Genomic DNA, 12,361 nt, shown 5'->3' with positions numbered 1-12,361 from the left:
GGGCTATATTTTCATTTTTAATGAGGGGTTTATTTTTAAAGGAATCCTAAGTGCAGATGAGTATTTAAGCTTACAGCAGACTTAACTGTCAGAATTTTTAGGTTTATTAAAAGAATAAAAAAATGTTGCTGTTAAGTTTGCGGCTGGAAGGGGTGTCAGGGTCTCTCTGGCAAGTTGTTCTCAATTTACCTTGCGCACAACTGTCTCTCTGACAGTTGCGATGGCTTGACAATAACGGATTAATTAAGTGAGATGGAATTGCAACTTGAGAAGCGAATTGTATTGTTAATCGACGCAGTTTTCAAGTGATAATAATGTATTTCTTTTGAGGAGCGTAAAATAAATGAAACTGTTTGTTTGTTTATGAAGCTGAAGTTATTATTATTTAAATTTTTTTTTGCTTCCTAGTTACCCAAACTGGCCCCTGTTTTAAAATCATTTCCCGGGGCATCGCTGCTCATATTTTGCTTCCAAGGCCAAAATCATTTCCCGGGGCATCGCTGCTCAGATTCTGCTTCCAAGGCCATAAACTTTGGCCTAGAGGACCTTAGTGGACCATATACCTGATAACAACCTGACATTGAGAAACACTAGTTTTGCATTTCTTTTATTTGATTCATTATAACTAACAACAAATGTTAAATAAAGATGTAGAAAAGAAGCATTTTTTATAATGTAGGTGATCAGCTTTGAAAAGCCAGGTACTCGCTGCGCAAATCTGGACCGGATTATATTGCAGATTTTAGTGTTGTTAAAAATTTTTAGGAAATAAAAGAGCAAAAGTAAAAAACAAAAATAGAACCATCAAGGTGTTATAAAATGTTCAAGAATGACTTTGAACATGGATCTCATTTTAAAGCGATGATCTTTCATGTTTTTTTTTCTCTATACACAGGTAGTTGTGCTTTAAGAGCATCTTTCAAATTCTTAAAAAAAAAGTTTTAAAGAAACATGTGACACAGATTTGTGATTCTGTTCCCAGACGGTCCAGGAACATTGGTACAAAAAGGGATATGATTTAGGCAGATTTACTTCAGTAAACACCTTTGGACACTTGGGGAGGAGGGGGTTCAGGATTCGGTTTGCAAAGGGAGCCTTTTGTTAAAAAGAGGTTTTACTGGGCAGCTGTGATATTAACCTACAGAGCAATGCTGGAAAAACTGCTTAACTCCTTGTGAATTAAGTACTTTCACTCAACAGATAAGATCTGCATTTTATTGAGTTTTCTTTCAAGATCCCTAGACGTAATTGTTCTCAAAGAATTTACATGTAAAAAAAAAAAAGAAAAGAATCCCTGGTACAATGCTAGCCCATATCTGTACCCCCATGTGTGATTAGAGGCCTGTGTGCTGGAGAGATCAGTGGGTATGTGGTCTGCCCAGCGGGGTAAGGCCAAAAAGAGAGCCCCCCACCCAGAATCCAAACTTCACTCACTGGATGTCATCAGACTTGTCAAAATTGCTCCCTCGCCTCCGCCGCCTGCAACAGAGATGTTACATGTTCTCGATGCAGGGGCTGCTAAAGCTTGGGCAATTTACTGAACAGAGGGGACGATCTCTTAATACTTCTCCAAACATATGTTTCACTTATCCAACGGGAGGTAGCAAAAGCCTGGTTTTCAGGCACAGTGGTTATGGGCTGAAAGCATTTGCATTTACACAAGCTGAATGTAATATATGCATATTCTATGCATTAAACTTGTATGACTGTACACTTGTACAGTATGTAAAATGCTGCGTAAATTGTCTGCGCTATATAAATACTTTTAATAAAAATGATTACTGTTATAAAAAAGTTACAACTTTTTCTACCATGCCAAGTGCATCCATACTGTACATACATAACAATATTACAACAAACTCATATCCATAGAACACCATCAAAACTGTCTGGAAACAATTAGAATATTGTATATAATTATAATATTAAGAAGAAGGTTAAATGATAAAACTGTAAGCTCAACCCAATATTAACTTAAAATATAAATAATTAATATTATCACTCTTGAGAAGCAAAATGAAAGTTCTGGCTATGCACAACACTCATTCAATACTCAAGCACATATATACACCCTTATACGCTTGCACATGCACATGCACACATATACCCATGCAATATAGGAATTCAAAAGATTCAAATGCAATGTGGCTGCAATCACATTCATTTTTTCCCCCCAGTTTACATATATAGTCACCATTATGTATTCAGACCTTCAGGTAGAATGTATTTCAGGATCCGGTGGGCCTTCCGGAATCCCAACGTTTGGTTACCTAGAACAACAGCATGGTTCTGTTGAACATGTAACATGTATTCCTCTGCTCTCAGGTGCTGTCGTACCACCTTTAGCTTCCGCAAGCCGCAGTTTCTCGATGGCATCTGCGTACAGCTGTCGGTTTGGAGCGCCTCGCCGTACAGGTGTTGCTTTTTCGGTTTAAAAACAATTAGTTTCCTTATTTGGTTTGGAACGTCAAGTGTCACTGTTGGAGCAGTTAGCTAGGTGCGAATGTGCAGACTATGAGACGTGACAGGATCCAAGGTGTCTGTTATGTCGTTACACCTTGTACGCAGACAGTTTCTCCTTTGTCACAGCCTCCCGGTGATTTGACAGTGCGCTGCAGATCAACTTCCCCAGTAGGTGATACAGCAGTTTTCAAAGAGAGCTTTACATGCAGAGCCCCCCCCCCCCCTCCTAAAATCCACTGTGACAGAAAGTCTGCACAGTGATTAAGAAATGTCAGAGTGCATCTCGGGGTTTTCTGCGTGATATGAGAAGCTCTGGGGGCCCTGCGATAGATAGGGTTAATTTGGAAGTTATTTTAGATGACCCCTTACTCGTTTTTACATAGCGTCAACGTATTATGCAGCAGAAGACGGTGAATGGTTTGCATCAGTGTAGCTTACGGTCTAATGTTTCAACACAGTCTCATGGACACACACATCTAGGGCCAGTTTAGGCCACAGCCAGTTAAATTCTAAAATGCCTTTCGGTTGTGGGAACCAGAGTACCTGGATGAACCCCTGCAAATTTATAGAGAACATACAAGCACGCAGATAGGATTTAGGTTGTAGCTGAACTCGGAATTTCAGTGCTGCAAGGTATCAGTGCGGACCATTTCTGACATTCTTGAAACATTTTCAAAAATATCCAAAATGCCTTTTATATCTACCGGTGGTATATCTCATACTGACACCTTATACAAACTTATGCACACAACTGTTAGGTTACGATAAGCATAGACAGGAAGATGTTTTTTTCCCAGTAGGAAATCCTCTGACCAATCAGTTTGCCAGCACCCTGCTATAGTTTAATCCTCACGCTCTTACAAATTCTCATCACATGATGCTTCGGCAAACAGGTTTCAGACTTTATAGGGTGTTTTATTATCGTCGCCTGCCTGCACAGAGACCAGATCGATCGAGCATTTTGAGCATCCTCCTAACGCAGTCATAGCTTCAATGGCCTATTGATGGCCAATGCTATTTGTGAAAACAAAGCAAAAGATGTTAGTGTCTCATGTGTTGTGGCCATGTAGCATCACTGCTAAAGAACGACCGATAACAATTTGGTTGTAATCCAACTATTGGACACAACAAAATCATTCAATTCTGAACTAGACCATGCAACTACTACAAACCCTGGTGCTCCTCTATGGTTTCCAGTCTTTAGACTCGTGGTGATAGATTAATGGAGGATCTGTGGTTGACTTTAGGCTCCAGAATGTATGAAATATGCTTGTCAATTGAAACCGAATTTCCCAATTCAAACTCTGTAGTTGGCAATTGTTTTTATCCATACATGCACAGATTATTGTAAGAGGCTGATGAGGTACTCCAATCTTAGTATCAGGGCTCAGTTTTGGCAAGCACTGCATCCAATTTGAGCGTCTCTTGTGATAATCTTGCAGTGTAGGGTGTAATAATGAGTGTGCAGGAGTGTCAAAGGTGCTTGCTAATGCCCACGGCTGAATTATAGCTCCTCGTTACCAAAGCAAAGCTCTTACTACCCACAAACGTAGTTTAGTCTTTTGTAAACATTTTACATGGCTTCAGGGGCGTAGTGCTCGTAAATTGGAAAATTGGTACATTGGTGGACAGATCAACAACATCTTTCTATTACGTCTGGATTGCCACACAACCAGAACCTTCCCTGTCCCCAATTTGGCCACCAATATTGCATGAGGCCATGTGAAGGGTTCATTTGCTCTTCCATGTTGAGTCTTATTGTACAATCTCTGTACAGACTTCATCAAATAACCTAACACCTACCTATACAATCTATTCAATCTACGCCCATTCCAGTAAGCTCTTGTGTTACAAAGTTTCTGCTGCATCTGAAGAAGATTGCACTAGTAGATCGTGATGTGTGTGTCCAGCTTTTTTGTCCAAGATTGCATGACATCACCGTCTTAATCAGCCAGAAACTTCCTTGTTGATAAGATTTGCCAGTGAAACAAACGAATAAAAAGAGAAACATATTACCTCATACCTCCCCTAGAATCCAAGACTTTATTAGCCATGCTATTTAATATGCCCTTACACAAGTTAGATCAGATGTAATAGTGATTCCTGGGCGCCAGCATTGTAAGTCCCAGGGTGGCACAGGCACCGTGCAAGCTGGCACTGACGGTCTGGTTGGCAGAAAAGCCATCTGTCAAATCATCCAATAATGAAGTGTTATGTTATTCGTATGAACAATCCAGCATAAAGCATTGCTTCTGAAATCTAAAAAAAACCTCACAAATTAAACTACATTTATTTAAGAAAATAGGTGATCAGGCTGTGGGTGCCTGTAATTGATGCGATACTTTGCATGTAGTTTGCGTGTGTGTGGTATGTATGTGTCTGTGTTGACCTACTCATAGTAAGTGCAACACAAGTAGGCTTATTTAATTACATAGCTAACAGCAGTGCGGTGGACTAATTCAAGGCGGCCAATCAGAAATCAGCTGTAAAAATCTCGGGGCGGGTAGATCGATGAAAGCTGATTTCTGTTTTTTATGCGTACCTACGCACAGCCGCTCTTTATACTTTGGCCTTTTTCCAAAAGACTTCCAAATCTTAAGTGCTAATTCATAAGTGTAGCAACTCATGGCAGCCAGTGAGATTTCACTCTGTTGAAGTCAAACCAGCAAATGATGGATTGTGATTGGTTGTTGTGAATTTTGCTCATTCATGCCAGGTGCGTTGAGCACATGTATTTTGTGAACAGGACACATAGAGAACAAGTTTCTATGTGCCCTTGCAGCAGAAAACTTGTTCTTTATGTGCCCTGTTCTAACCATACATGTGCGGTGGTGTGCATTGCATAGAAGTGCAGCAAGTCTGCATTTTTACACAGCACAACACACGTCAACGCATATAAACACAGTGTGTTGCGGAACATAAAGTGGAATTAAGTGTTTTTTTGTCATTTTGGATAAAGTAAAAAAAAAGTAAACAGTGAGGTGGGTTGTAATAATGCATTGCACTGCCCTTCACAATGCAAACCAACATGCATGTATTATACAGTGTACTGACCCATAGGTGTGAACGGACCCATAAGCTCCATTATTTATTGCAGCTACTGGAATTAACTGCTGGACTACCTGAGCATCTGTACTCACCCTTAGTATATTAGATAGCATCAAAAATTACCCAAGATGTTGTACAGCAGGGGTACGCTGCCTCACCACTCCAACTGTAGTGAAAATACAAATCCCATCATGCCAGTGCCTCATGGGATTTGTAGTGTCACCACAGCTGGAGTGCCGAGTTTTCCAACCCCCTGCTCCACAGCATCTGGAGTATATTGGGGATAAAATAAAATGACTCCAGAGGTGAGCCTGCAGGGTGAAGATGAGGTTGCCCCCCATTGCCATCATTAATGCTGTCTAAACAGAACATTTTGGAATTTTTTTTCTATGGCAGTATTTCTGTATGTGTGCTCTTATTTTAGGTAAACCGGCTGACCCGTAAATCTTTCAACCCCACCTTAAAATGCCCATATGAGACAAATTTGGTCCAATTTGTCTGGTTACAATATTATGATTGTATGTCCATTGGCTTCACTTGACCTCTTCAGACATCTCAGGCTTGGGGTAAGAAGCAACATAAGGCTTCTCCGAGGTTGAATTTCCGCTTTCCACCTTTCTTCTTCAAAGGAATAGGCATGCACTCTCGGCCTATCTGAGCCCATTAATAGGAAGATCTTTCGGCAGTTGCATTGTGTCTATGTGCTCCACAACCATCTGATGACACCTAGATAACCTGTAGCAACTCATTACACTTCATCTTTCTGTAGTCACAATCCACAAAAGAGAAACTCAGATTGTTTGAATTTCTATCTAAAACGAGAGCATATTGCTGCATGGCGCTCCTAACAGAAAGCGAGGTCAGCTGCCCTGCACAGCTAAGGAGCTTTGGTTATAGATAACCACACAGGAAGAGAGGTAAGATATAGATATACCAGAGTCTTCTAGAGAAAAGGGAAATACTCAGGTTACATCATGTGGTGAAAGGTGCGGTCATTTAGTAACAATGTCACAAAGCTTTAGAAACAGGAAAAGAGAGGTCAGGATTTATTAGATAGACATTTGAATAAAAGTGCTGATGTAATAAATTTGTTGCAGGGTTAGGTCAGTAGACTTTATGAAACAATTCAAACATTTAATTAATCAGTATTGCAAAGGGTAACTAGAGTGCCATAGGCCAACCAAACATGACACACAGATACGATTACCTTTATTAATGGCTTGGTACTAGCATCCGGTTTGGCATTGGGAGCGGAAAAGGAAGAACAAATATGTGACAACAAGGTGGCTCGCGGCTTATTAGAAGTATGTGCGAAGGTTACTCTTAGCCATGTTTGACTTTTTTCCTGCAACGTGTATAAGCCAGACTCAGGGGGTTGTTTACGAAAAGGATTTATACTAAATTGTGTTCACTCCAAACACCCAGTCATGTTAAAGGGATTCATTTTTTTAGGTCCTTTCATGACACGTTTTCTTTAATGAGCACCTGTCTGACATTGCTAAGGGATACTGGCTAACCTTATGCTTGCCCACCTCTGGCTTATGGGGATAAGCCAGGGGTGGGCAAACTCTGGCCCTCCACCTGTGGTGAAACTACAAATCCCATGATATATCTGTCTCTGGGAGTCATGCCATGGCTGTGAGAATCTTGCAATGCCCCACGAGATTTGTAGTTCTACAACAGTTGGAGGGCCGGAGTTTGCCCACCCCTGGGCTAATCCTTAACCTACTATTATTCCACTGTCCTACATGACCATTAAAGTCACTCTTATTGGACATGGTGCAGTCAGTTTGGCATAGCCTAGCCCAGATGATACAAAAGTCAAGCCCCTTATAAGAAGTGAAACAAAATCAGAGAGGTGGTCAGAATGTTATTTTCTGGCTAAGAACTTTAATAACAGATGCCATTAGGGTTGCTTGCACTCTCATAAATTACCTTGAAGATTGAACCAATGTGTTTTATGGGGCGCTCATGTGGCTAAAAAAATTAAGTTCCCTCATTCAGCAGTTGTAGAGTTAAATATTTATATTAAAAGAGAAGAACAAACATTTAGTCAAACAACACAAAGTCACTGCTCATAAGAGCTTAGTGTCTAAAACTGTTAAAAAAGTAAAATAAATAAATGACCTTTATGCTGTGATACTTTTTTTTTTACACATAAGCAGTGTTAAAACGGAATAGCCGTCTGACAACTGGAGATTGCACATTGGTTCATAATATCTTAGCATTAAAAAAGAGGAAATGAAGTTTTAAAGCAAGCAGCCAACAGTACGAGGTGTGGAGTTTAACACTTGGACAGAGAATAAGTGCGAGGTAGCCATGGCTTGTGAGTTTAGACCACAGTTGATATGTGTCAGTGAATTCTGTGATAGGTAAACTATGGTCAGAAGGTTTCAGGGACTGTCAAACTGTAATGCTGAACAAAAACCTCCACTGGGACCAGGGTGAGAAACGAACTCCGTGGCTTTTCTGTCCCTGGTCCAGGATTAATTTCCACCACCCAGCTCATTAGCATCTCCATTTACAGTTGCACACTTGAAAAAAAAAAATGCAACGTGTCATTCTTCACAATTACAGGTTTTTTAACTGACTTTAAGTAATTAATAATTAATTTCTAAAAGGTATTTTCCTTTTCATGGTATTTGTGTTTCTAAGTATTATAGTTGATGTTCAATATGCAGTTTTTCATGGTTGTGTTTTTAGGTATGATAGTGATATTTAATATGCAGTCTTTTCTTTTCCATTGGACTCAAAATGTAGTATTTGGATTAAGGGGCTCAGGAAACCAATGTGACTTGTTCAAGGTCACAAATAACTATTTTGAGACAGATGAATCTACCTTTGTACAGAATATGTTTTATACATTCTTCATTGCATGGTCGAACACTTCATTTTTGATTTTGTACACTGCTACGGCACCGGATAATAAAAGTGGCAATGCTGTTACCTTGTCAGGTAACTTTTTGACCATGTGCAACTTTTTTTTTCTTTAAAATTTTTGTAGCTTTGTTATTTTTTTTTCTTTATTTTGTACTATACATTTGGTAGCTGGTCTTTGAATTAACTCAAAGGTATTTTGCCAAGATAGACATGTTTCTTCTGCGATGATGTTGTGCAAGGCTTTAACCAGTTCTCTCTTGAAACTTATTGGGTGACAAAAAGAAAGCATTAGGTGAATAAAATATGTTAAAATAGAGTAGTCCCTTGTAATTAAAGCAATTAGGCTGCTACTTTTAATGCCTGCTCTGTTTTTCTTATAACGGCAGTTTTGCTTCAGCAGTTACACTTATTCTGACAGCTGTAATTTCAAGAGGATGGGAAACAGTGAACAAGATGTAGATCAGTGATATTACACGTAAAAGCCCCCTGTCTCTTTAACCTTGTTGGTTTTCGTCTCTCAGAGGTTACCTTTTCCCGATGGTGCAAAATCGACTTGACATAACTGTTCATCAGTTTCTGGGTATTCCCTGGAGGTATTTCCATCAGATCAGCCCAGTCAAGCTTCAAGTTGAAATTGGCAGCCCAGAAACTGACAGGGTAGAGACTAAGAGAGAGACAGCTGAAATGTAGGCAATAAACTGACAACATCGGAGTGTAAGAGAGACCATGTAACTCTCTGAGTGCAAGGAAAGTATCAACTGGAAGGTTTCAACTCTCACAAGCTCTGATTGGCCTTTAATATGTTGTCGGCTTCAGTTACAAGTTCAACGACTATAACTGACACGGGATGTCTAGACTAGGGTGAAAAATTGTTGGTTGACTTTTTCAGCTGTCTCTTTAAGTGAAATCAGAATTTTTTTTTTTTACCCTTTTCTAAAACTTAGGCCAAATTTTACAACCCTCCCACGTGTTTCGCTGTCAATAGCAGCCTGCCCCATATCAAAATGGACGCAGTAAAAATAATTATTGCTTCTGCCAGGTTCACTGGGCCTTAAAGACCACTTCAACATTTTGCAGCATTATTACCGAACTTTTGCAAAGGGCTGCTAATCTATCTGAAAACAAAAAGCTCCATAGAGTTAATTAAACCAAAATAAAATAAACATTTCTTTGAATAGTTAGTCAGTTTACATTATTGTTTGTTCAACGATATCCTGAAGCTCGCTCCGGAGCGGAGGGGAAAAAAAATGACTTGTGGTATTTTTTTTCTCTCCTGAAGGCGGCACAAGTATTTTATTTTTAAAGCACAAGAAGGATAAGGGTAAGGGAATACAAAAAAAGGGGGCATTGGTTATCATTTCAACTTGAGTTTATCAATATTTCTTCAAAAACATTATTGCCTCATACCAAAAATTTCAACCACTTTTTTTGCATGAGGTTGATTATTAAGTCTGTGTTACTTCTTCGGCAGACATAAGCTTTGCTTTCAAACAGTTTTTAGCCCTGTGTGTGTGTGTGTGACAGGCATTGGCTGATGTTGATACCCATTCGTCAGGCCCTGTTGAGTTTAAATGGTGTGACGGCCCATTTTTGTTAAGCTTTGAACAAAGGCATAGAGATGGCATGCTGGCACCATCCGAGTGCACATGGGCTTGACACCCTCCTCCCCGATCTAATGCTCCGTGTTTGCCTTGATATAAAAAAAAACTTTAGGTCGGAACAATGAGTCTTCATAGGCCAAGCGCAAACTTATTCCAGAGTCTTAAGACAGAAAGAACAGAAATTGGAACATCACTCTGATTTCCATACAACAAAACAATAAAACAATAACTTCTGATACCTAGGTTGCTACTTGCTCCAAGCTGTTATCTATTTAAAAAAATGGGGGATTGGATTCTTTTTTTTTCTTGTGAAAAAAAGTCTTATTAGGAGGAAAGATTTATTTTTTTCTTTGATCATTTGTTAGAAGTGATTATTGCTACAGTGGATTTGCCTATAAGCTTCTCCGGAAAGGTTAGCTCTATTTCCAAGCGTTGAGAATTGCTTCGACTTTTAAATTGACAAGTATAATTCAAAACTGCATTCAGTGGATAAGATGAGATGATTTACAAATAAATGCAAACACATGGATCAGCCGATGCATGGATATAGAACGTAAAGATCATTATGAAAGTTGACACAATGGTGCTGTAGCATAATTATTTTACTGATCTGAGCAGATTGTCTTTTCTTTTCAAGCACTGTTTTTTCCTGGGCAGATAAACTTGCCTAGTTTATCTCTAAGACTCACAGCGCAGCTACATTCGACTTGTTTGATGGGCACACTGTTTAACTGCACCCGTTCTTTACTGTGCAAGTCACATACAGATCGGAGGATGGTTGCAAGTCTAAGGGTGCTTAATTGTATAGGAAGGTATCTTGGTGTAATAATTCTTCAGTTCTGTCCAAAAATTACAAAATTTCAGTCCTCTTGAGATAAATGTGTGCATGTGCACATAAACTCTGGGGACATACAAATCAGTCTTTTGTAAATTATATTTTGGGCGTTGGGTATTCTGACTTTCTTTTCACATCTATGAAACATCTCAAATGTGACCTCCTTTCAACTTAGCTTGGCCAAGATGGGTGAAGCACCCAGAAGGACTGTGGCTAACATTAGCACTATTTGTCATTATTGGACCAAGAAGGGGGTTAAATAGGTTACATAGTAAGCACTTGGAAGAGTCAAAATAGCAGTTGAGGGACAGAGAATGTGGTTTCAGCATGCTCTCCATCTTCTTCATGAAGGATCCTTCTATCGACCGCACATTGTATGATTGCAAAGGCCAAGATGAGGAGCAGTCTGAAGATGTAATGCTAAAGAGAACTGCCATTTCTTTTGCTGCACATCATTTCAATAGACAAAAAAACAAACAAACCATAAAAACAACCTATTTAACATAAAGTGAGCAATTTGTTAAATGGGCCAGTTCCGCACCAAGTTGGTAAATGTCTGTACACAAGGAGCCAATCAGAAAGAAAAATGTCCCATTAACCCACCAAAACTAATGAAACAAGTTCTGAGGTTTGCATAAAACTGGTAAAGTTTGGAAAATATTTTTTGCTATCCATTCCTAGGCCATTATAGATCTAGCCCAGGATTACAAGGAGATTATGATCAAAGTACATTATCCAGCAGCAACCAATCATCTTTTATGGATCAGACTGTTCTTAATTGAACACTAAAGTCTGATTGGTTGCTGTAGGCTACTGCCCTTTACATGGCATCATTGCGCTTTGCACTTGTAAGACTGAATAAGAAGCTACATGTGAGATTTGAATCACTTGTTATAAAGTGATTAACCCCCTCATTGACAACTGCTTCAATCGAAAACATTGTATGGTAATTAAAGGATGTTGACAACTAGGGGTTAAATCCATCACTGACCAACAATTAAAACATGTAGCGTTAGCCACAAACTGCGCAACGTTTCTTGCTAAACTTTTACCACTCTCGGAAGTAAAGGTTTGCTCTTTTTGCTCTTTACGGCACAGTTTATCAAATGGACTTTTCAACAGTAACAGCGTAATGATCTCCAGGATCTGAAAATCAGAATCAACATCCAGCATCATGTATCCATTTCCTCTTTTCTTTCTTATTGTTTCCTTAGACCCCATTAGCAGAGGAGGGCTGCAAAGACAGATGTTCATCTTTTAGAGTTAACATAAAACAGCACTGGTCCATCCTCCCCTCCCTGCAGACTTCTGAAATCTTTCACTTAAGTTGCATTCTGCATGTGATCAAATAGTAATGATGTTTCTAATGGCTGTGATGTATAGGAGATATTGCAAATGTCTTATTTAAGTAGTGAAGATCTGGCCAATGTTACAAGACAGGAACTGACACTGGAACCTCGGTGCAGAACGGAACATTTTGTACTTAGCTAGTTGAAAAAGATAAAGGTTCCTTAGAAATTCATTGTGAGATATA

General features: G+C 39.3%; 1 protein-coding gene across 3 annotated transcripts in view; it reads left to right on the top strand.

Annotated features, from left to right (window-relative positions):
- Positions 1-12,361, top strand: part of ZEB2 (zinc finger E-box binding homeobox 2) — a 145,109-nt gene that overhangs the window by 6,016 nt on the left and 126,732 nt on the right. The window lies entirely within an intron of this gene.

Source organism: Nanorana parkeri, unplaced genomic scaffold (assembly GCF_000935625.1).
Source record: "Nanorana parkeri isolate BGI_ZX_2015 unplaced genomic scaffold, ASM93562v1 scaffold140, whole genome shotgun sequence".
Taxonomy (NCBI): Eukaryota; Metazoa; Chordata; class Amphibia; order Anura; family Dicroglossidae; genus Nanorana; species Nanorana parkeri.
Note: the sequence above shows the minus strand (reverse complement) of the source record. Positions and strands in the feature narration are given on the sequence as shown.